The sequence below is a fragment of the Balaenoptera physalus genome, assembly GCF_965194825.1.
Source record: "Balaenoptera physalus genome assembly, chromosome: Y".
In the NCBI taxonomy this organism is placed as follows: domain Eukaryota; kingdom Metazoa; phylum Chordata; class Mammalia; order Artiodactyla; family Balaenopteridae; genus Balaenoptera; species Balaenoptera physalus.
Window position 1 is genome coordinate 4,043,935 of NC_138904.1, and position 26,975 is coordinate 4,070,909.

The following is a 26,975-nucleotide window of genomic DNA, read 5'->3' on the forward strand; positions in this document are numbered from 1 at the left end:
CTACCGACCGTCACGGAAAGTCCAGAGCCTGCCAGGCATCAGACACTCAATGCCCCATGTATTAAACATACGATCGTGCTTCTAAAGGTTCTGACATTCATGCCGATTGGGAGATTTTTAAAGTTCCCATTCAGCCACTTTATAAAGGTCAAGAAATACCTCCTCAGGGAGAAGAAAAGAGAAGGCCTGAATAACTGGACAGTATGTCACGTCGTGCACACAAGCAGGGGAAAGACAAAATGCTTGCTCTCTCGCTTAATTGTTTACAATGCACAAGCTACAAGCGGAAAATATACTGAGGCAAACAGACGTGGGACCCTATATTTCCTCAGCACCAGACACAGCAGAAAAAGAGGCAAAGACAAAATACGACGAATCGTACCTCCCTCCAGTTTCAATTTTTGTGCCATTTCGATTTTCTAACATAAGTGTCACCCTGTGTTTTACGATCCAGGCTTTGGACAGGCTACATGTCACTCAGAGGCCCTTCCCTCTGAATTCGCTTTATTTTTTTTCCTTTTATTTATTTATTTGCTCTGTATTTTTTTTTTTATTGGAGTATACCTGATTTACAATGTGTGTTACTTTCAGGGGTACAGCAAAGTGAATCAGTTATAGACATGTATCTATTCTTTTTCAGATTCTGTTCTCATATAGGTTATCACAGAGTATTGAGTAGAGTTCCCTGTGCTACACAGTAGGTCCTTATTAGTTACCTATTTTATATGGAGTAGTGTGTATATGCCAATATGAATTTGTTTTAAATGACACAATTCTGAGTTGCACACCCCCTCCCCTCCCAGTTTGCCTCTGACGTTTCACCGGGTCACAAAGACGTTTATTGAGAAAAATCCCTGAAGCCTGTGGTCTCGCTAATTATGGTGTAAAACGAGCCGTATTCACATCAAGAGTCTTAATTACAATGACCATGGCTCTCGATTCAGGCGGAATTAGAATGGGAGAGGACACGGAGATGGGTGCCACCCACTCATTTTACAGTTGAGGGGCAGGAGCTCGTTTCCCTTCCAAGGACTGTGATTCAGAAGGGGGTCCCACGCCGTCCCAGGAGGTGAGATGCTGTGATAGGATGCAGTAGCATCCTTAAAGTCTGGATGAAACGGAGGTGATCGTGGGAGACAAGTATCCCCCCGCACCCAGCCCCGACGGGAGGAAGGTATCGGAGAGACAGGACCAGGCTGAGAATAGGCACAAAGCTGGCTGAGGGGTCTGCACTTCACCTCAGCTCTACCCCAACCGGCTGCGGCACTTTGGACAAATCCTATAGAGAGCCTTGCATGCTGGTGTATGAGATTCCTAAGGCTGCTGTAACTAAGGGCCACAGGCTTGATGGTTTAAAACAACAGGAATTTATTCTGGGAGCCGGAAGTCCTAGATCAAGGTGTCCCAGGGTCTCCCTCCTTTCTGAAGGCTCCCGGGGAGGGTCCCTCCTGGTCTGTTCTAGCTTCAGGTGGCCGCTGGCCATCCATTCAGCTGGTTCCTTGGCTTGCAGCTGAATCCCTCCAATCTCTGCCTCGGCACTCATGTCGCCGTCTTCTCCCCGTGTGACTCTGCCTTCACGCTGGCTCCCACTACGCATGCCTGTGTCTTCTCGCGGCAGTTTCCCCTCTTAAAAGGACCCCAGTCGTATTGGATCAGAGCCCACTCGATGACCTCATCTTCGTTACATCTGCAAAGACTCTACTTTCAACCTCACATTCTGAGGTCCTCGGGGTTAGGAATGCATCGTATCTCTTGGAGAAACATAGTTCAACCCACCATACTGGGTTTATTTGTAAAATGAGATGGTCGGGCTCATGAATTTTTGGCTTTAGTTTCTAAGTGTTAAACCTGAAAAGAAATTTATGAACACTGCTCTAGTTCTCTCTTTCTTTCTCTCTCTCTCTCTCCCTCCCTCCTTCCCTCCCTCCCTCCCTCCCCCCACCGCACCTCCCACACACATTTGGAATTGTGGAATTGGAACAGTCTGATGACTGGCTGGATGTATTTACCTTCAACCAGGTATTTACTGTATTTTTTATACAGAAACCACCTTCTACACATTTGCATGGAGTCAGAATGTGTGCTATCTGCAGAATTCACATCCACACATGCATCCACCAGAAACGTGAGGCTAACAGTCACCAGATTGCATGTGGGAACCATATGCGTACAGGTATCAAAAGCTCTTTGCAATAAGTGCATAATAAATTCACTTTTCCTTGTCTTTTTGTATTTTCCTGGAGCCCAGCTTCTTTGCCTCTTTCCTTGTGGAGCAGACACTTATTTTAAGTCTGTTGCATTGATTAATTTGAACATTGTAGCCATGGCATCAACATCTCAAACATATAACCCAGTCTTAAAAATGTAGACAGGGAAAAGTAAAACATTTCTATTTAGGAACTATGAAATGAATACAATGAAATACTACTCATTGTAGCAAACATAAATACTGAAGAAATGTGTGAGGAAGAAAGAACAGCATACATCTCCACAATCCAATTTTACAGAATCAAACTCTTAATCATTAGTTAGGGTATCTCATCCAGACTTTCAGGAACAATTATGGAGTTGATATCAGCAGTTTAAATGAAGCACGGCAATGTACTGCTATTTTATTACCATCTGAACAAAAAAATCGCTGTTTTTGCATAATCCTTTTATCATAAAAAATGCAGACGGTGCTCATTTATTATTGAAATTTAAAACAATAATATAAAGCAACCTATTATGCAGTCATTTATGACAAATCTTACACTGCCTTCTTTGGGGTGAGTGATATTAAGTCTGAGCCTCTAAGCTTAACAATGCATTTCTCAAAAACACATTTTTCCACACAAATCCATCCTGTATTCACTCACAGAATATTAAGTCTTCTTATGTTGAAGGATCTAATTTTAATCCATCAATGCAACAGTTCAGAAAACATAACACCATTTTCAAGGAGTCTGAAATTCTCTGCACTGAACGTTTCTACCGCTTCCACTGATGCCAATAACTTCTCAATAACGGACAGCTCTCACCAATTTGTGCTCATCTATAGAACTGCAAATCATATTCTGGGCGTCAGATGTTCACATACTGTCTCCCCATCTACTGAGCTTTCCAATTGCAATGCGATTTTGCCCAATTTTAGATAAGCTAGCTGCATTTCGCTCGGCCCTTTGTTCTGAGAGATACCTATCGAGGATTTTTCTGTTCTTGTTTTCTGTTTTGATTTGCTCGAAAGCTCTCCCTTACATAAATCAATTCCATCTTCCTCTGTGATAAAGTGCATGATAATCACTATCCCCAAACATCACCCTCATTACAACCGACACAATTCATAAAGTCGACTCTGTATGAAAAAAGAGCTTCCAAAATAATACGGTTACTACCTCTCATTGTGAATAGTTGGCCCAAGTGTTCTGATCACACCCAGCACACAAATGGGCTAATAGAATCCCAAAGACAATGACATTCCCTGTGTAAAAACTCATTTTATAACAGAGGTCCTTCACTTGGATGCATTTTTACCCCCAGGGGACGGATGTGTCACTGACACCTAGAGGCTTGAGGGACACGACTAAACATGTGACAATGCACAGGCCAGGTACCTACAAAAACGAATTAGCCACCCCAATATCAAGAGCACCAAGGTGCAAACATCTTTCATAAGAAAGGTGTATTCCTGCCATATCTGAGTAAATCAAATCACATTTTAAATATTATACGGCACCTACTAGATTGCAAAATTCTCTAAAGCATCCTTCTGTAATAGACTCCAATGATCTTCTACCAATGGTAGTTTAATATCCCTAATCTATGTTATGGGAACTTGGGTTTATGAAGCATGCGTGTGTGTGTGCACACACACACATACAAACGTACAAATATGTGTAGGGCATATCTTGCTGTTTCTTGCAAGACCATTTTTTAAAAAGGTTGATACGTCATTCATTTTATTTTGCTCTATAAGTTGAATATCTAATAAGTATCATTTTTCTCAAATATGCAGTCTTTTACCGAAAGGGTCTCTGCCATTGCGCTAAAGGATGAAATAAACTTAGAACCAAAGAGCACAACGGTAATTGCCAGGGGCTGGGGGGTAGAGTAAGTGGGAAGACGGTGGTCAAAAGATACAAACTTCCAGTTAGAAGATGAATAAGCTCTGGGGTCTAATGTACAGCAGGGTGATTCTAGTTAACAATAATGTCTTAGACATTTGAAAATTGTTGAGAGTAGATCTTCAATGTTCTCACCACAAAAAAAGACATGGTAATTATATAGCACGACCGGGGTGTTAGCTAATGCTAGGGTGGTAATTATTTTACAATATATAAGTGTATCAGATCATCACACGGTACACCTTCCACTTACAACGTTATGTATCAATTATATCTCAATAAAATGGTGGGAGGAATAAGGATGAAACAAACCAAGAGTGATGACAGACCATCTTGGTCAGCCACCGGCGCCTAAACTGTCTTAATCTGGGGCATAACTATGGCAGCATGAGAATGATGTCCAACTATAATTGTGTAGATTAGGCTGCTACTGCTTAGTCTTTATTTTTGTAAATATGATACGTAGCACGGACTTCAATCAAACTGATATAATTTGGTTAAGTATGAGTTGGCAAAGGGGAAAAAATTGCAGGGGTGTGTGTGTGTGTGCGCGCCTGTGTAATGATGGAACAAAGGTTACCCTCCCCCCTCTCCATCTTTGCCTGTCCACAGTACTATGGGTACCAGATTAAATGAGGTCCAGGAAGCCCAGAGGGCACCCACACACACCTGGCCGTATTTACACAGCTTTCCTTCTGGGGACAGCACTGCCTCAGGGAAGGCAGGCTTCCTCCCTAAGGAGCTGGTAAGCTAAGACCGAGTATTACGGAAAACACTCAGGTTCTTTTAAAAATAACCTGAGCACTCCATTTTGCTGAATCTATAACCTACTTTCATAGAGAGTAAAAAGAAAGAGCAGTTCCTTCAAGAAGAATTTGCATGAAAATGATGGAGAGGGACACAAGCCCTTGAAAAGAAACTCAAAAGATAAATCAACCTACTGCGATGCACAGACCTTGGGTCAGCTAGCAAACTAGTAAAAAAAAACAATCATCTTTGACTTTTATGACTTGATGGTGATATTGAGGAACTGTTGACAATTTTAGGAGTGGTAAAGATACAACAGCTATGTGGGAAAAAATTACTTCTTTTATTTTAAAGCAATATACTGACATATCGTGAGATGAATTACACAGTGCCATAATGAGAATGAGGGAAAAAGATGAGATTAAATAGGAACGCTTAGGCTAGGCGTTCATAATTGTTAAGGGTGAGGGATGGGTACGTGGGATTCATTATTCCATTTTCTTTCCTTTTTTTCTTGCAAGTACTTGAACTCTTCAACCTTAAAAGATTCCATAAGATTTCAAGCACATACAAAAGTTTTTTTTTAAAAAAAAAAGACAAAAGAAAAACAAGTTTACGAATTAAAACAATCTGTACAAATCTACAAAACAAAATAAGTAATGCCCCTTTGATGAAGAATGTGGGATTTATATGTATGGCTTTGAAAATAAGTTATAGGTGCACAACTATATAAACACTCTACCTGTCAAAAAATAAGGAAATTGCATATAAATCAATGAAGTTAGAACACTCACTCACACCATACACAAAAATAAACTTAAAATGGCTTAAAGACTTAAATTTAACACATGACACCATAAAACTCCCAGAAAAAAAACATAGGCACAACATTCTCTGTCATAAACTGTAGCGATGTTTTCCTTGGTCAGTCTCCGAAAGCAAAATAAACAAAAGCAAAAATAAACAAATGGGACCTAATCAAACTTAAAAGCTTTTGCACAGCAAAGGAAACCACAGACAAAATGAAAAGACAATCTACAGAATTGGAGAAAACATTTGCAAATGATGTGACTGACAAGAGCTTATTTTCCAAGATAAACAGCTCACACAACTCAGTAACAGAAAAACAGACAACCCAATCAAAAAACGGGCAGAAGATCTAAACAGACATTTCTCTAAAGAAGACATACAGATGGCCAACAGGCACACGAAAAGATGCTCAACATCGCTAATTATTAAAGAAATGCAAATCAAAACCACAATGAGATACCTCCTCACACAGATCAGAATGGCCATCATCAAAAAGTGTACAAAATGCTGGAGAGGGTGTGGAGTAAAGGGAACCCACCTACACTACTGGTGGGACTGTAAACTGGTGCAGTCACTATGGAGAACAGTATGGAGGGTCCTTAAGAAACTAAAAATACAGCTACCAAATGATCCTGCAATCTCACTCCCGGGCATATATCTGGAAGCGACATAAACCCTCATTCAAAATGATACATGCACCCCAATGTTCACAGCAGCACTATTTACAATAGCCAAGACATGGAAGCAACCTAAGTGTCCATCAACAGATAAATGGATAAAGAAGATGTGGTACATATATGCAATGGAATACTACTCAGCCATAAAAAAGAATGAAATCATGCCATTTGCAGCAACATGGACGGACCCAGAGATGATCATACTAAGTGAAGTCAGACAGAGACACACAAATATTATATGATATCACTTACATGTGGAATCTAAAAAACTGTACAAATGAATTTATATACAAACCAGAAACAGACTCACAGACATAGAAAACAAACTTAGAGTTACCAAAGGGGAAAGTGGGGGAGGGATAAATTAGCAGTATGGGATTAAGCAGATACGAACCACTATACATAAAATAAACAACAAGGACCTAGTATAGCACAGGGAACTATATTCAGTATTTGTAATAACCTATAATGGAAAAGAAAATAAATGATTTAAGACATAACCTCCTGAGAGAATTAATCATGAAAAATAATGCTTATGAAGACCTGCAACAATCCTAAAGAGGCTTTTGCTACAATATTTTGGGAAATGTAAAGTTCAGAGCGGCATAGATATACTGGGCTGGCCGAAAAGTTCGTTTGGTTTTTTCCATATCATCTTACGGCCAACCCAATAGATATATAATATGTACATAAATAAAGATATGGATAGAGATAGAAAGATGGATGTAATTCAGACATAAATACAGATAGGAACAACATGATATACATAAAGTTATATATATGATATGGTTATGATATAGATTGATATAGAAGATACAGATACATAGATACTGATGGAATATGCATGCATATATATACAAATATATTTATACACACATACAGATAAAGATGTACATATAGATAACTAAAATATTAAAATATTCAGATAATTAAAATATTAAAATATATGAAAAATTCTGAGAGAAATTATACAAGTTGTTTAGTGTTTAACCACTGGTTTATGGAACGAAGACTGATGTTTACATTTTTTTCCCAAACTTCTATACTTCTATAACACTCTTCATCCCTTCTTTGTAAAGAAAATCACACTGTCCTTAAAATCTCCTTGAAAAGGCTACAGTGTGCTTTGACGACTTATTCATAAAATGGACCCATAGAATTCAAAACAGAAGGCTTCTTAAGATACACTTAAGTGATAACCACCTGTGCGCATATTAAAATTTTATATTAAAACCCACACCATAATGTTAAGAGGATGAGATCACTTTTTAAAATATCGATCATGGTGAAAAGATGGCCACACGCCTATGGGCATTTCGGAATCTAACCTCCACGGGGTGCCAGTGGAAATCTGGGCAGGAATACGTTCCCTCAACTTTATGCCTTTTGCTAGAAAAATATTCGGATGAGCTGTGAGAAGGCGTGAACCCCAGGCCGCTCCGAAGCTGTGGAAAGGGCGCCTTGCTTGCTGCCCAGGAGGGCTACAGATTAATGCGATGAGGGACCGTGCAAAACACTGTGGACTCTTGCCAGTCGGCTGAGGTTTCCAGATGGAAGGCGGCGTTCTGTAAGCTGAATACCCCCGGGCCAGCGGGGTGAGCAGAGCTGACCCACACAAGCCAGAGTCTCAAGCAAACAGTAGAGTCACGTTTGCTGCCCCAGATCTTCCGAGAACAGAATCCTCCCCCCACGTCCAAACCCTGGACGGGAGTTTTCCCCTAGCCCTTCTACAATGGAGCATCGTTTAGCAACTACCAAAATGAAAAGACTCTTAGGTGTCCAAGCAATAGCAACAAAGTACAGTAAGTGACAAACAAACAGCAACACAGTATTGGATTGTAATCCTACAATGTAGTTAGTATCCCAAGTATACAATAAATATCCATGAGTCCCGACAGATATAAAGGAATGATTCAATGAATCAATAAATGAATGAGGGAGAAGGGACAGATCTCCCTTTCAGAGGAATTCTAAATAATTGACATCAATACTCCATCATCCAAGACACGCAGCTGAATCGCCCCACCTCCCCACCTTGAGGCACTTTAAATGACCGGCTTCCAAAGAACAGACATCAACATGTTGATAGGCTGTGCCCTTGACAGGACGAGAAAGGCAACTGACCTTTGCGGGTTCCCTCCTCCAGAAATGTACCCCACATCACACAAACTGCAACTGGGAGACTTCCTACATAATATCACAAAACTATTAAAATCATGGAAAACAAGGTCACGAACAGAGGAGAAGAAGGAAACATGACGGCTAAATGCACCGTGTTGCTCTGGAGGGGATTCTACGACAAAAAGGGAGCATTAGGTAAAAACTGGTGAAAACCACATCAAGTCTGGCGCTTACTTAATAGTATTGTGGCAGTGTTGGTTCCTTAGTTCCATCAGATGTCCCATGGTAAAATAAGACATTAAGAGGATATGGGGTAAACAGGCACTCTCTGTACTTTCTTTACAGAGTGTTTTGTACATCCAGAACTATTTTTAATTAAGTTTATTTTTAAAAATGAAAACAGTACAGGCATACCTCGGAGATACTTCAGGTTCCGTTCCAGACCATTTGCGTAAAGCAGGTCACACAAATGTTTTGGTTTCCCAGGGCATATAAAAGTGATATTTATACTAGACTGTAGTCTATTAAGTGTGAGATAGCATTATGTCTTTAAAAATAATGTACAGACCTTAATTTTAAAATAACTTACTGCTAAAAGATGCCCACCAACCTCTGAGCCTTCAGCGAGCCGTAGTAGTGACATCAAAGGTCATGGGTCACGGGTACCATGACACATACAGTCATAATGACAAAGTCTGGAATACTGTGCCAATTACCAAAGTATGACACAGAGACACAAAGTAAGCAAATGCTGTTGGAAAAACTGTACCGAGAGACTTGCTCGACACAGGGTTGCCACAAACCTTCAATTTGTAAAAAAAAACAAAAAACAAAAAACACAGTATCTGTGAAGTGCAATGAAACCAGGTCTGCCTGTATTGCAAAACCGTCCTAAAGAAAATAGGTTTCTATTTTGTGAACTTAATCAACGTGGAAGAATCGGAGTGAGCATTATAATCTCAGTGAGGCTGGGAAGCCAACTTCCCACCCTGAAATGTTCTGTCCAATGGAAAAATCAGCTGGTTTTCATCCTGCAGAATCAAAGCCCCATGTAAGCAAACACAACACAGTTAAAATTTTTTAAAAATGCCTCTTACTGAAGCGAGAAAGGATTCATCTCAAGTGTATTTACTTTAAAGCATCATGGAAAAACAGAGGGTCTCAGACACAGAGAGATCTTTACTCCTAGCTCTGTGCTCAAGTTCTTAGGTGGGTAAGAGTAAAAAAGCATAAAAGGGCCATGACAAAGCAAGTACACAAAGCTGTGACACTAACACTCCAGGCTTCTTGGACGCACATTACAACAAACCGTTATCCAAAAATACGGGGGGCGGGGGGGGGAAGGTCACGGGTACTTCCCTGGTGGTCCACTGGTTAAGAATCGGTCTTGCAATGCAGGGGACACTGGTTCGATCCCCGGTTGGGGAACTAAGATCCCACCTGCCACGAGGCAACCACTGAACCTGCTCACTGCAAGTAATGAGCCCGCGGGCTCTGGAGCCCCAGTGCCACCACTAGAGAGAAGCCCGTGCAGTGCGACGAAGAGCCCACGTGCCACAACTAAGACCCAAGGCAGCCAAAAAAAAAAAAAAAAAATTTAAAAAGAAAAAACAAAAACGTGGGGGTCAGGAGGGGACCATGTTGATGCATAAGGTAGAATATTACGCTCATGGTAAGTCAGCATCCCCTTATCCTGATGCCTGTTTCCCTTTGGATCAGCCCTCGGATACATGTGAATCTTCATAAAAATACACATTTTACCGAGTCACCTCCCTACTGGAGAGTCAACAATTGCCCTGGAAACTCCTCAAGGTGAAATGACACAGACCAGCCCCTGTGAGTTGACTGACCTTCCTGTTCTGCCTTCTCCCCGTCCATGCAGATGAAGACCCCTATGTTCACCAGAAAGAGGGGCTCCGGGTGCTTTTTTGCCTCTAGGACCCTTTGATTGTCTTTCAAATTTAGGGGATGGTAGATGTTTCTTTCCTCTTGAGTCTATCTCAACGGACTAGAAAGACATGAACAGAGAAGTAGAATCCACTAGCGTTTGCAGAGGTGAAAGCTACAAAGTTCTCATCTTGGACAAAACCCTATGGGGAGGGACTTCCCTGGTGGCATAGTGGTTAAGAATCCGCCTGCCAGTGCAGGGGACACAGGTTCAAGCCCTGGTCCGGGAAGATCCCACATGCCGCGGAGCAACTAAGCCCGTGCGCCACAACTACTGAGCCTGTACTCTAGAGCCCACAAGTCACAACTACTGAGCCCACGTGCCACAACTACTGAAGCCCGTGCGCCTACAGCCCGCGCACCGCAACGAAGAGCAGCCCCCACTCGCGGCAACTAGAGAAAGCCCGCGTGCAGCAACGAAGACCCAATGCCGCCAAAAACAAACAAACAAACAAAACAGCAACAAAAAAACCCTATGGGGAGAGAGGAGACAGCATCCCTGAAAAAGTTTCATCCCTTCCTACAAATGTGTGAAACATGGCAATGTATAATAAACAAGTGCAATTAATTAACATTTCAAAAAACTGGAGAGGCATTGGGTTCTTACAGATAATTAAGAATCAAGAGACAAGGAAGATCAGAGGCAGCTAAGCTGCTTTCATAGTAACTCAGAAAAAAAAAAAAAGACAACCTGAGTTTCCAGTAACAAGTTTTGCTTTCAATTTTGGAGTTTTTTTTTTCCTGTGTCCTCCCCTAGTTCTTTTCATCAAAAAGATTTCTCTTTTTCAATTGCTGCAGCACAAAATACAGAAAAGTAGCTTTTGAAAATGAAATTATGTGCTTTGTTTTATTAACGTGTTTGATGATGCCTCTGATTTCATATGCTTCTCATAAAACTGGCAAAAAAAGAGATATCAAATCCTGAACTTTCAGGTATTTAATCTTCATTTCCAGAATAGTGTTTAAAAGTACTGTCCAGCTGTGTGGTCTGGGGATAAATCACTGGATGGACCTCTGTGTGACTCAGTTTCCTTCTGTGTAAATGAATGAATACGAATGATTATTCAGTTTCTTTCAAATCCTCATAACCTGTGATTCTAAGGTATTTTCTTATTTTATCACAAATATCCCAACCAACTATACTTTTTATATTTACTACAGGCAAGTCAATCATGGTCTAAGCTCATTTTTATATTCCTGGAGTTAAAGGTGGATAAAAAGGCACACCTTCCTAGAATTATCACATCCTCCATCTCCCCACCCCATGAGCTGAAACAGCCCCCCCAAAAATGTATACTATCAGCTTGAATACTGTTTTTAATTTGAAGAGAGGATTTGTTTTTCCTGCTGAGTAGGTTTGGAAGGATATCAGATGAGAGCAGGAACAGGAAGGAAGGGAAACAGCTGTGTTTCATTCTGACCTGCTCCGGTGAGAATCCCAGCACCACTGGGACCCAGACGGAGACACCTGCCCCCCTACCCTGGCCATGACATCCGTAGGAAGATGTGGGTAATTCCCTCTGAAGAAAGGCCACCCTCAAGAGAAACCGGAAGAAGTAAGGACCATCACTTAGGAATAGATAGTTGTCTCAGCACCAGTAAATCCGGGGATGCCCACCTAGGTGTGACTAAACTCCCCTGGGCTCAGCTCCACGCTTCAGGGATGCCCTTAGGCCCCATTAGATGCTGTGGGTTTTAAGACTGGGCTGTGCAAGGAACACCAAAGATGCCAGTCATCCACCAGAAGCTAGGAAAGAAGCACAGAACAGATTCTCCCTCACAGGGTCAGAAGGACCCAACCCTGTGGACACTTTCATCTCAGACTTCTGGTCTCCAAAACCGTAAGACCATAAATTTCTGTTGTCTAAGCCAATCTGTGGTATTTTGTTACAACAATCCTGGCAAATGAATACAGACATTGTGTTCTTTAATTCTTGAACCTGATAAAAATGTTAATCGCATTTGGGGCATTTTCAAAAGGAGGTTTATCTCCAAAGCAATTTCAATACCCTTCTTCCATTTTACCTTCATAAGACCCTATTAAATAAATAGATACTAACATTCCAGTGTTGAAAAAAAAAAAAAGACTCGGTTGTGATTTCTCTAAATTAACAGCATACTGGGGGGAGAGGAGGGGAGATACGGTTCACAGTTCAATATAATTTTTCAAATTCCTTCCCCTTTTACTTTTCTCTTCCTTCAGTGACATTTAAAGAGAGAAAAGGTAAATACACATCTTGGAATGATTTAGCAATACAACTGTTAAGAGTCAAGTTTTGTCAATACAAAAAATGCATTTGTATTTTTCTGCTGATTCTGTTATGGTATTGTGCAATGCAGAACAACTACTGTCTTTTTATTTAAATCTTCAGGAAGGCGTGTGCCACGATAAAAAGTAAGCTATTAATATTTATACATATGTCAATATATATGTATGTGTTTACATAATTTATATGTGTAAATTACATATAGACATACATCTATTGATTTAATCCGGTCACATCTAAATGAACAAGAAATTGGCTGGCTCTACAAATGGCCAACATGTATCCTGATATTTTATACATATGTTCATAGAACTGAGTAATTTCTTATCAATTTGGATGTGATCAGATTAAACACCCCAAAACCTGTGAAATTAATACACATGCTTACTGATGTTATTTTAATATAATTTTGATAAATTTTAATAGCTGATTCTTGTTATTCATCAAAGGGAGACTTTTCAATCAATATAATCATCACATAAATTCATGGACATCACTTTATCTGTGAAATTGTTTTAGCAGAATCATCATGGAACACCTCCACACAAATCTGAAGCGAAGCAATGTGTAAAGTATGCGTTTCTCCCCATAATATGCTGCTGTTTCCATGATTTCCACCATGAACCGAAATTGTCCGAAGACATGTGCTGAGATGGGATTTTTCCCAGGATAGGCATTGAGACTCTCCTCCGTTGTCGTATTTTTATAACAGCTTTATTGTGATGCACCTACAACTCACCTACCTATCACCCTTTCACTGAGGTTGGTTGGTTTTATGTTCTTAAAACTCAGATTTCTCCCCCATTCTGTTCTGCCATCATAGCTTCTCTGTCTGATAACTTCCTTTGTCTTCTCATTTTAGCTACTATTTAACTTCGTGTAACTGTTACTTTTCCCTGACCCTTGTGTTCAGGGAGAAGTATTTTCTCCTGCCTGGCCTGCTGGGTGACATCACAGCTGCTAACCCTCAACTCTGTGCTAAGAGGCAAAGATCAATCCTTAAGGAAGGTTCTTGCCTTGTGTTCTGTATTTGGTTTTTGTTTTCAAAATGTCCTCTCCTTTTCCATGGTTCTGATTCTCCAGCGGTACCAGTTCCAAATAATTTTCTGTACTGTGACATGAACTATTCCAGCGTAAGCTTGGCTCGCGGGTAATGATACAAGATATAAATATATACAGACCCAGCCTGCTAGCTAAGGGCTGGGATACAGGTGCCATCCCGGGCATCCACTAGGCCATGTAGCCTTCTTTTGCCCAAAGCCCCTGGTTAATCTTCTGAGCCTTTATCAAATCATCTCTTTGCTAATTAACCATAGTAGCCTGTGCTGTTGGAGCTAAAAATTTGAAGGTATGTCATCTCCAGCTGAAAATTATAAAATTCCCCACCTTCTCAATATTTCAGCTATATGGCCCTAATGACTTGCCTTCAACTATTTAAAAAAGATTTGAATTGAGTTGTTATTTTCCTTAACACTGGATATAGAACATGAGAAATTCAGCACACACACAATACAACACACTGACACACAGACACACACACACCCCAGAAGGGAGATTCTGATAGAAAACTTCTTTGTTGTTAACTCTGAGTCTGGTTCCTGTCTTGTCATGCCCACCCATCCCCCGCACACTATTTTTCCTGGGGGGCTTTGTCACATGGATAGTACATGAAAGATAAACAACCTGGTCTTCTTCATCTGCCCCATGTCTCAGCCCTCAATCAATGCTGAATAAGTGAATGAAACGAAAAAAAAAATACCAACAAGTTCATTTTTCCAGATTACCTTGGCAATTTAAACACTTTCAAGTAATCTTAGATCCCCTTACCTCTGTGACAATAAGATATCATAGAAGCCTGCTTTTTGATTCCAGTTAGGTAATCTGGGTAACACTTGTTACAAAGAATCTCAAATTATGCTACGTCTCCCGAATCCATCAGTGTGAGGCTCTTCAAGTCCTTAATGTGTCTGTTTTCCGTGTAAAAGTCAAGACAGGCGTATGACAGGTATTAGAGAGGTTCCCAATTATTTGAACTGGGAGCCTCTCTAAAAGAGAATCCCTTAACAAAGATGTGGTATATATGCATAATGGAGTACTACTCAGCTATAAAAAAGAATGAAATAATGCCATTTGCAGCAACATGGATGGACCTAGAGATTATCAAACTACGTGAAATAAGTCAGAAAGAGAAAGACAAATATCCTATAATACCACTCTGTGGAATCTAAAATAATATAAATGAACTTATTTACAAAACAGAAACAGACTCACAGACATAGAGAACAGACTTGTGGTTGCCAAGGGGGAGGGGGGCTGGGGGAGGGAGGGACTGGGAGTTTGTGGTTAGCAGATGCAAACTATTATATATAGGATGCATAAACAACAAGGTCTTACTGTATAGCACAGGGAACTATACTCAACATCTTGTGATAAATTGTAATGGAAAAGAATATGAAAAAGATTGAATATATACGTATAACTGAACCCCTTTGCTGTACAGCAGAAATTAACACAATGTTGTAAATCAACTATACTTCAGTAAAATAACTTTTAAAAACAGACAATCCCTGATTTGGGAGCTCTTGACAAAGACCTTAACTAGCTGAAAAATAGATTATACGAGGGGTGGTGGAGTTTGAGAACATTATCTTTGATTTTGAGAGTTTGAGACTCTGGTACATCAGAATCCATGATATTTTTCATTATCACAAAAATGCTGAAATGTCTAACTTGCTTATTGATTTTTGCAACAACCATAGGATACAGTCATTAAGATCCACTACCTTATGTTTAAAAAAAACAATATTTGATGGGCCCTCAATTCTTTGTTGAATCAAAGTAATCTGTTTAAATATGTATTCACTCACACAATTTACTTAAAATGAAAATCAATGTTTCACAAATATAGGGTTTGACAACTTTTAAAAATATAAGCAGCTAAACAAATAGGGCATGTGAAAAATTCTATTAAATTGTCCTGGAAAATCTTCTTTGCCATTTCATTTTTCTATTCTTTCCTGACTGATGGAAAGAATTATCCTCTATCTAGTTACCTTCATTGATCCTTTAATCCTTTAAGGACCTCTGAGTTCTCATCGGTCAGCAAACAGAAGAAAGTGAGGGGGGAGGGGGGAGGGGGGAAGGAGGAGGGAGGGAGAGGAAGGCGGGAGGGGGAGAGGGGGAGAGAGATTAAAGAAGGAAAGTCCGTAATATGTACCAGAACATGGGAAGGGGTGATACACATGTGAACTAAATATCTTAACAACTTATTTATGAACATTCACACACAGGCAAGGATTTTTGAGGCGGTATATGCCTAAATCATCTCAACATTACCAGGGCTAAATTTCCCTCCAAGCTTGCAACTTGGACATGCTCAAGAAAAGTGATGAATTAAAGAAGGAATGGGATTCAGAAGCTAGTTTCTAGAAAAAGATGCGTATACCTCAGTCACCAAATTTCTTTCTTGCCAAGACTAAGGAGCTCCATTCCCGAGCCTACCATATTGATTTCCCATCTTGAGCAAGGCCACACAAGACACGTAGCCGACAGAATCTAGCCCACAGAATCTAGCACACACATGCTCAGATGGAGAGCCATGGCGGCCACCACCGCCAACCCGTGCCCGTGGTGGGCAGCACTGACTTGCTGTGGCTTCTGTCCTGCTGAGACAGATTCTCGGGTCTTGTGTTCTAGGGGCAGAAGATGCCTGTTCTTCCAGGCAGGAAAGATACAGGGCTTGACTTGATACATATGTTTCCACTGACAGGAGGCTGCTTACTAAGTATCAACTAATTATGTTTCAGTGAGGGCTGGAATATGCTTGTTACCATAGCAACGTTAATAACTCCTGAACTTCACTTGAAGGCGAAGAGGTAGTTTCTGTGGACCATTAAATGTAGATTCTGGGGACCAGCCTGGAAATGGTCTTACCAGATATGACACAGTTTCTTCTGGAAAATGCACATCAAACTATCTATTCATCCATCTATATATGTAGTCTCTACTTGTATTAATTTTGTATATATATATATATAGATCTCTTATATAAGTTAAATATGTATATACATTATGTAATACACAATTATATTTATATAATACATTACATGGCTAAATGAATTCTTTTCATTATCTATATAAAGGCTTTCCAATTTTAAGATAAAGCATGTTTTGGGACTTCCCTGGTGGCACAGTGGTTACGACTAGGGGCTCCCAATGCAGGGGGCCTGGGTTCCATCACTGGAACTAGATCCTGCACGCCGCAACTAAAAAAAAAAAAAAAAAGAGATCCCGCATATGACAACTAAAGATCACGCCACAACAAAGGTCCTGCACACGGCAACTAAGACCGGCCCAGCCAAATAAATAAATAAATAAATAGATAGATAGATAAATATTTTTTATAAAAAATAATAAAGTAAAATAAAGCATGTTTTGATGAGTCTTTCATCAATTATATAAATTGCATGCAAATACAAATATATAAATGCATAGTGTATACTATATATAGATAACCAACAAGGACCTACTGTATAGCACAGGGAACTATACTCAATATTTTGTAATAACTTATAAGGGAAAAGAATCTGAAAAAGTGTACATATATATATATCTGAATCAGTTTGCTGTACACTTGAAACTAACACAACATTGTAAATCAACTAAACTTCAACTTAAAAATGCATAGTGTATACACATAATTATATAAATATATAAATACAACATAGCAATAATTATATACATACATATTTAAATGAAATTTAGCTAGTTTAGAGGATGAAGTTTTTCTAGATATGATCTGCCAATAAAACGACCCTGTGCAAGAAATAGCTTTGTGATGTTGTGGCTCTAACTGTCCTGAGACCACTTGGGTCTACACGCCAGCCTACTGACACGTCAGGGACCTACTACATCTGTTTGCAGTCTACGTGCAATCCTATTTCCAAAGAACCTGAGCCCATTGGCAAAGTGACAACCCAGGACAGGAAATCCTCTGGCATTAGTTCACGGCTGCCGTGGCTCTCCCGTGAGCTGGGGTGTGTCCGTGCTTCTCGGTAGGTGCACCGTGGATGAGTGCTCCGTGTGAAATTGGGGTGCAAAGGGACTGCGGGAAGGCAGGGACCCCAAACCACAAAGAGACTACTATGAGCTTCTCAACTCTGGGGACTTCCAGCTTCTCGGTGTTCATGGCAAGTGAACTCCGGGTTTGTCTGCCGTGCTGATACGATGCTTCTTCGACTGCACCGGGACCTTTCGATGGCGACAGCCTCTCCACAGAGCCCTTGCGTACCGAGAGACACAAAGGCTCGCATCTCCTACCAGGCAGATAAAAGGGCTATTTAGTTTCCCCTTTTTAAAAAAGAGTGTCCAGCATGATCCTTGCAAAAATTGTCAATTTCTATATCCCAGTATGTAACCTGGAGGAATATGGATGGACATGAAAGGGAAGCGTGTTATCACTCCTACCACATAGACTATTTCACCCTGGACCTGGACAATGGTACCTTGTAAGAAACCATTACTCACATCAGAAGAGAAAGCTTCAAGGAAAGTTAGAGAAAGCAGGTGCTTGCCCCTCAACGTACACTCTCAAATTATCTAGGTCTCAGTATCCTGCCATAAACCATCATGGAAAAGAACATGAAAAAGAATATGTATACGTATGTATAGCTGAATCATTGTGCTGTACACGTGAAACTAACACAACACTGTAAACTAATGTCTTCCCCCTCCAATGAGAAGTCTTTGCAGGTCCACCTCAGGTAACTTACATCATCTATTTTCTAATATCACTTACGTTTGGTGAATGATGGAGAGAATAAATGGAAAATGACCAAGACAAAAATCCCATTTTTTATTTTAGTACTTTGTTTTTTTGTTTTTTTGTTTTGATCTAATGTGTTGCCGTGGCTGAGAAAAAACATTTGATGCATGAAATTGCTCTTGGTTATGCTGGTGCATACGGGCATACCTATATGTATAAACATACACAGACACACACACACACACTTCCCTTCTTACCACATGCCTTTAGGCCATGAGGGAGTATGCATCCGAGTGAGAAAAGCAGTTAACAGTGACATACTTTATTTGCTTGAAAAAATGTGTTTCCTCAGACTCACAGATACAGAGAGGACAAACAAGTAACCAGTGCAGAGAGAGAAGGGGGAGGGGAAAGATGGGGATAGGGGATTAAGAGGTACAAACTACCCTCCTACGCTGTCGGTGGGAATGTAAGTTGGTGCAGCTACTATGGAGAACAGTGTGGAGGCTCCTCAGAAAACTAAAAGTAGAGTTACTATGTGAGCCTGCAATCCCACTCCTGGGCATATATCCGGAAAAGACAAAAACTCTAATTCAAAAAGATACATGCACCCCAATTTTCATAGCAGCACTATTTACAATAGCCAAGACATGGAAGCAACCTAAATGGCCATCGACAGATGAACGGATAAAGAAGATGGGGTACATGTATACAATGGAATATTACTCAGCCATAAAAAGAATGAAATCATGCCATTTGCGGCAACATGGATGGACCTAGAGATGATCATACTAAGGGAAGTAAGTCAGACAGAGAAAGGCAAATATCATATGATATCACTTACATGTGGAATCTAAAAAAAGGATACAAACGAACTTATTTACAAAACAGAAACAGACTCACAGACATAGAAGACAAACAGAATACACTTTGCTGTATACCTAAAACTAAAACAACATTGTAAATCAACTATACTTCAATTAAAAAGAGGTACAAACTATTATGTATAAGACAGATAAGCCACAAGTATACATCGTACAGCACAGGAAACAATAGTCATTATTTCGAAATACCTTTTAATGGAGTATAACTGTAAAAATACGGAATCACTATGCTGTCCACCTGAAACTAATAGAATTATGTAAATCAACTTAAATTTTTTAAAAGTGAGTTCATTGCTGCCCACCACCTGGCCCATTCACAGAGGGTACTCGAGTAGGAAAAAACTGAAAACACTATAGACACTCCATCTCAGTGGGTTCTGGTCTCCACACACACACCTCCCCAATGCCCCGCACACCCCCATCCCCACTGGTTGTTTCTGAGACCACAGTTTGACGCTGCAGGCTGAGTAGCCAAAGCTGGCGGACCGTCAAGGTCACATAATCCACGTCCCTGCCACGGGTCTAAACCAAACACTGGTGATGTTGATAGATGAAACCCGGAAAATGACACCATGTGCAAATCCCATCACAGCTGTAAGAACACAACCAAAGAGATCTTTTCCATGCTTCGCAAAAATAAACAGCGACTCACGGTTAATACATCTCTCATCACTGCCCATCACAGTTTCTTTCACTTTCTTTTTTTTTTTTTAAAGGATCCAAAAGCTTAACCAACTTTCTTTTTCATGTAGAAAAATCGGAGGTGCAATTCCCCATTTCAAAGAAGTGCACTTGGCAAAATATGACTTCTTCCCCCAACACCGCGCCCCCCGGAAAAAAAGTCCCAACCAACAAAACAAACGCAAAAATGGTTACCAAAGGGGAAAGTGGGGGAGGGATAAATTAGGAGTTTGGGATTAGATACACACCACTATATACATATAAAATAGATAAACAATGAGAACCTCTTTCAGAGCACAGGGAAGTACACTCAATGTTTTGTAATAACCTATACGGGAAGAGAATCTGAAAAAGAATATACACATTATATATGTATAACTGAATCACTTTGCTGTAGGCCTGAAACACAACAACTATACTCCAATTTAAAAAAAAACATGAGAGATGAGTCGGGATGAGGGTGGATGCCTGCAGAAACCTAAGAGAGTCAATTTCACAGAGCAAAAGAGTAGAATGGGGGTTGTCAGGGGGAAATGGCGAGTTACGAATCAAAGGTCGTAAAGTTTAGATAACGCAAGATGAGTATCTTCTAGATCTGCTGTACAATATTGGACCTACAGTCGACAGGACTATACTGTACACTTAAACATGTGTTTAAGTGTACAGTATAGTGGATTCTCGTGTCACATGTTTTTACCACAAAGCAATAAAATAAAAAACCATACCCTTGGGACGATGACTTCGAGATCGAAGGATGACTTCATCATCCAATCAGGGATTAGCCTCTGGAAACCAAAATGATCACCGACATCAACACATCAAACCAAGAAGGTCCAGTTGCCATCCGAAAAAGAGCGCTCTTTTACCTTGGTAAATCACTATTCATACAACACACATTTTAAATAAAACCACCAAACAAAACTCTGGGTTCTTTCCCTTCATTTCCAAAGAGCTGTGAAAGCACATGCCATTTCATTAATACCATCCTGAAATAAAGATCTGCCTCCAGTGAGGCCCTGTAGGGTTTATTCTTCCTCACTTCTTCCCTAATACGATTACTCTTTTTTCCTCTGGAATCAATTCAATAAAACCTCACCTTACTATACATTTCACGTTTGTTGGGGTTTGGTTCGTGTTGGGTCAGGCACCCCTTCTGGGAGGTGCCGCGGGGCCGGGAGCTGGTGCAGAGAAGATGCTCATTCTGGAAACTGGCCAATTTCCACAGGCAGGTGGCGCTCAGGGGTTCCACAGACACCTGGGCAGGTGATCTCAACAGTGAATGTCTGAAGTCTGCAATCAGAGCCCTAAGTGGCCTGACTATTCTCCACTCATGTGCTGATTTTATGAGCCCTTTATTTCCTTTTTGTGTCATATACCCACTGCAGATACAAATCCTTCTCAGAGATATTTGTTCAAAGCCTATAAATGGCCAACCTCAAACTTATAGGCGGTCCCACTGTTTTTTTCTCCCTTATTCATCTGTCCTACTCTGCCCGTCCCCAAGAAAAAGGAGGAAGGGTTTCCCATCCCGCCACTCACGGAGCACAGAACAGAAGAGGCTTTGAAAGGCCAAATGTAGGTTGTTTAGAGAAAAATGACAAAACTGGAAAATATTCATGGCGTGAATGGCCCATGAATGGTTTGCAGCCCACAACAGATGACCTAATTGCCTAGAACCACGTGGGCTCAATTTTGAGATTCTCACTGTCTCCCCTTATCCGGCCCAAAGCGGAATATCTGATTTGAAACTGGTAGCTGACAAGTTTAAGAAATCAGCTGTCGCTTCATCCAAGGCCTAGTCTGTTTTAGAATTTTTTAACATAATTACGCGGAAAATGAGGTGTCTCTTCTGAAAAGATACAGTATCCAGGATATTTTTTTTTTTAATTGGGCAACTGACTTACACTAAACCCTGAGCGTATTTTTCTCATTTGGGAATAAATGTACACTGTTAAGGATCAAGAGCATTATAGAAAGTATACAGTTGTGGTTGATATATTAAAAATCTGTTCCTTGCCCTGGACTTTCACATACAAAAATCAGCTCTCATCGGGTTTGGAATTTAAGTATATTTTAACCAGAGAAGCCTGTCATCAGAGTGAGGGCATTAAAGGGTTTTAAATATTTTCATACGGTGGCTTCATTGGAATCACATAAATTCTGTCAACAGGTTGTACTGTTGACAATACCTAGCTGTGCAATAAAGGTTTAGAGTCTGGAGTACCAATTAAAACGGAAGAACAGTAAAGCCACGCCAGACTCCGTGCACTTGAATATTTACTTTTGTGAGAACCCTCTCTGGGTTTTTTTGTTGTGGTCCAGGCATCAAAGCACAATATTCTAAAGAGCTCTTAAAGAGATGCTTGCACATTCTGAAAGCAACATAATGTGTATAGAGAGGAGACACTGTCATCTTTGTACAGAGACCGAGAAGCTTTGCACAAATTACTACAAAGGAAGAAACATGAAAAGGCCAAGTTCAGAAATAAAGAAAAACCCCACATACTTACTGCGGGTCTACATTCCAGGCCCCCCAAAAAAGAACTTTTACATTGCCCACATCTATTCACTTGTAAATTTCATAGCATGGAAATACCTGCTGTATCTACCTTATGTAGCAAATCGTCACTTATCAAGTATCTTATATCTGTTTTTAGATTTGGGTAAAAATTAGCTGGGTTTAGGGCCAAATGTACATTCAGCACTCCTTTTATTCAGGGGGAAAAAAAAAAAAAAAACTACAAAGGAAAGCAACAATTCTTCCACCAAAGAAAAACGTGTCAAAACACCTTGAAAATGGCATCAAAGCACAGCCATTAGTATGAAAATGCAATGATCATTAAACTCCCTGCTCGAAATCATTCCAGTTTCCAAAAAATTAAACCTGTCATTTTAATCCAGTAATTTAAAACTGATGAAGTAATTTTCCACTTGCTACTTATTGGCCCTCATGATTTTCTTACATGTCAAGGAAAATATTCTTTAAAATTGCCATATATATATATCTATATATAGAAAGAGAGATAGATATGGATATATATAGAGAGATATCTCCAAGTACATTTATTTGGGTAATAGAATATTGATTGAAGTTTTAATCTAGAAAAAAAAAATATTTGCAGAGGCCTCCGTGAGATTCTTATGTTCTTACTTTAGGGATGCATTTTTAAAATCCACATTTTTTAAACCTGGAAATAAGGGATGAATGCAGCCCTGTGCCAAAACACCCCCCCCCCACACACACACACACAAACACACACCTTCTGCTGCATCTACACAGGGAAATCTACCCTGAAGATTTTCAAGGCTGGCTGTTAACCTCTTTCCACAGCCCACTAAAGGCAACTAAAGGCATGAAAAATTCCCCACCCCCTCAATCTTCCCCCAGAAAGATGCAGATTTCTGTGCCACCGGACCCTTTCTCCGGGCTCTCTCATTCTCTAGGAAAAACGCTAAGCATCGCCATTCAAACCACGCCGTTCTCCTAGCAGCTGAGGTTGCTTTGTTCTGATGGAAAGTCAGGTCTTGCAGCCCCGGTTAATTTCTAGCTGAAGTATATACCTACCGGCGATGCCTCATGCACGCACTCCTACGTTGCCTGCAGAACCCTACACAAACTGGAAATTCTGCTCCCTCAGATAACTAAGTCTCCCCAAACTTTCTTTTCTTTTTCCTTTCTTTTTTCCTCTGCGTCCCGTCCCTCCAATCGTGGTAAAGGCTGACTCCGAAAAGGAGCTAGCTCGTACCACCTCGCACCACAAAACAGTTGCACGGAGCGCGCTCAGGATGTGGAAGCCGGGTCAGCCAGGGGACCCCTTCCAACAGCCTAGGCTATGAGCACAGAAAGCCGTTTCCCCGCCACTGACCCAGTAGGAAAAAAAAAAAGAAAGAAAGAAATCAAAGGAAGCATCCACACTACCACCTTGTGGATTCTGCTCGCAAGAACAGTACCTGCTGAGTTCGACACCCGCCACCGGACACACCTCACCCCACATCTCCCGAGCTGGGTCCGCATGACGGAGGGCGAGCCGGGCCCGGCTCCACGGCCGACGCGCGCTCCCAGCGCGGGCGCGAGCCGCCTCCCCCGGCCCCCCGGCGCGGCCTCCTGCGGCCCGCCCCCTCCCGCCGGCCCGAGAGAGCGGCCTCGTGGCTCCGAAAATAGATGAAAAGAGGCCCACACCTGCTGGTCGGTTCAGACAAGGGAAGCACACCAGAGGAAAACCCGCAGCCAAAAAAAAAACAAAAAAACAAAAAAAACAAAACGGAAAAGGGGAAGGGGTGGGGGGGAGGCAGAAGACGTCCTCCGGGCGCCCCTCGCCCTCCGAGGGGGGCTTCCGTTCCCAGGGCGGCCCCGGCCAGGCCCCGAGGGTGCGCGGGGGACCCCCGGCTGCCGCCCCCGCCGCTTCGGGGAGAAAGGAGGCTGTGTCTGGCGGCGGGCAGGCGCCGGAATGGTGCGCCGGGCCCAGGGATGCGCGGGGCCCCGGGCCCGGATCCGGGGGCGCAGCGCCCGGGGGGCCGCCCGGGAGAGCCGGGCGGAGAAATGGAACCTACCGGTTCTCGGAGGGGCGAAGAAGCCGGGGGAGGGAGGGGAGGGGTGCGGTCGGGGAAAGAGGGGGCGTCTGGGAGACTGGAGGGTGCCTGCGCGCCCCGAAGAGGCGGCGGGCTTCCCGGAGAGCCGGAGCGGGAGGGAGGGAACACTCGTGGGCTGGGGTCGGGGTGCAGCCGGGACCTCGGCCTCTCCTCCGGCCGCCGCCGGCCCGCGCCCCCCGCGCCGTCTGCAGCCGAGCGGCACGCCGGTTCGGCCCCGGGGGGTCAGGCCGAGCCGCGCGGGAAAGGGCAGGGGGCGGCGGCGGGGGTCGGGATGAAATCGGCTGCGAAAGCGTGGGAGGCGGGCGGGATCTGAAGCGCGGGACGGCTGCGAGCTTTGGGATACGGCGTGGGGGGGGGGATGGAGCGAGGGAGGGGGGGAGGGTTGTCTGTTACGTGGCCCAAGGCTCTGCGGGTGGTCCGCACATCCGAACCGAGTCCCCGGACCTCCGCCCCCCGCCTCCGGCGAGAGGACCGGCCCGCCGTGCGCCCCGCGGGCTCTGCTCCCGAAACGAGGGTTCTCCGTGGGCACCGACGGGGGTCCGCATCCCCGGAGACCCCGGCTAGGGCGCCCAGCGCCGGTCCCCGCAGCTACCAACTTTTGCGGTCCTCGGGGAGAAGCGGGCAGCTCGGGGACGGTGCTCAGGCGGCAGCTGCGTGCCCCGCGCAGACGTCCAGGCCAGACCCAAAGGCTCCCGAAGCAGCAAAACCACCAGCCGCCCTCACTCCTCCCCCCTCCATCGCCCGCCGCTTGCCTTCCCACAGCCCACACGCACGGGTGAAGGGCGGATGGGAGCGGGAGGACAGGTGGCCCGCTCCCCAGCTTTGCAGAAACGGCGCTAAGCTATGTCGTCTTCACCCGGGGTCTCCAGCGCGCCCGGGTCGCTCCCCAGCAAAGCCCAACCAGGTCCTAATCAATCACGTGCGTTATTTCGTGCATCACACAAGCCGTCATCTTAGCCAAGGCCAGCAGAGGAAGGAGGGAAGAAAAAAAAAAAAAAATCGCTTAATGCAAACCCAGCCAAGCCTGTTTTCCTTTTTTCTCTCTGGTTAACCCAAAAAAACGCACCCCGGGAGGTGGTAGCTGACAGTTTCCTTAAAGAAGAAGGAGGAGAAAAAAGCCCGTGGTGGCTCACAGTTTCCAGAAGTGCTTCTGGCTTCCCCGCCAGTCCTGCTTTGCAGAGATCTGGCACTTTGCTCTTTCTCTCCCTGTACTGCAGATGTATTTTTTTTCCCTCCTGTGTCCGCCACACTCTTCTGTTTATTTGTATGTAACACAGCGCTATTTTGTAAACACATCACACACGGCCCCAGAGCCGTTCAAATAGCTGATTGCAGCAAAATGCTTCCAAACCACGGTGGTCCCAATATTTTTAAGTCATAAGAAAAAAAAAATGTACTGTTTCTGTAGAGATGTGCACGAAGCTTGCACAGGACACGCCGTACATATATATCCACACTCCCACCCACACCTAAGAAACGGAGCGACCGATGGATAAGAAAAAGTCCTATCCAAATTCTCAAAATTAAAAAAAAAAAAAATTTTTTTTTTAAATGTCGGATGCAGTGAAGCGCAAACGTTAGCAGTCGGGCTTATCATCTTTTGCTGGGAAGCACACATGAGTCAAAACGTTAAATAGGCTTTAAAAAAAAAAAAAAAAAACCCACAGACACATCTTAAAACGGCACCTACCTTAGCCGTGGAAAAGCTGCATCGGCTGTAAGTGTTCTTTTTATGCATCCAGATTTTTCCAGGGACCGAGGCTATGATTCAGGAGGATATACTAAGTCCAAGCGCCTTGGCTTTCTCGAATCCCAACTGGATTCGCTCCCCCGAAGAAACGCGAGGACCACCGACGCTGCCGTTTGCAGGAAATTCGTTGTTTCTGTCGTAGTCTGCTGGGGAAGAAGAAACAGGGACACAGTCGGAGCAGGAAGGGCAGCGTTACGTCTGAATAAGAGCTCTGTATGGAGAGACAGAGACCCGTCTGCAAGAAAGAGAGATTGAAGCGAGAGGTCCTGATGGCTCCCAGCTCCCCCTCTGCTATTGGACCAAACTGAATGAAATTTACAAAGCCAGCAGCCAATAGATCCCCGCGGTCGGCCCCATCGCTACAGAAACCACATCCACGGCTACAAGCGCATGCAAAGAGCAGCTAATCCCAGTGCAAACCAGCCGGAACAGAGAGATTCCGGTGCCGCCGGGGTGGTGGAACAGGTGAGCGTGCGTCTCACTGGGCCACCGTGCCAGAGCGCACGGGAAAGCTTGCTTCCCTGCCCTCTCCAGATACCCTTCAGAGACACCAAACACGCTGCCGTATTTGCAAACACCTTTAACCCTTTAAGGCTGTGCTATCCAAGGGTGAGTGCCAGCAGTGCAAGCTCTT

The 26,975-nt window shown here is 42.7% G+C and overlaps 1 protein-coding gene across 6 annotated transcripts in view; it reads right to left on the reverse strand.

Moving 5' to 3' along the window:
• Positions 1-26,975, reverse strand: part of LOC309653429 (neuroligin-4, X-linked) — a 581,567-nt gene that overhangs the window by 303,649 nt on the left and 250,943 nt on the right. For 3 of the 6 annotated variants that reach the window (XM_082448092.1, XM_082448095.1, XM_082448088.1), the window contains exon 3: positions 26,282-26,484. The gene's annotated coding sequence lies outside the window, so the exon portion shown is untranslated. Of the gene's footprint in view, positions 1-23,952; positions 24,023-25,657; positions 26,241-26,281; positions 26,485-26,660 lie in introns of those variants that run through there. The other 3 variants (XM_082448089.1, XM_082448091.1, XM_082448090.1) reach the window with 3 other exon arrangements.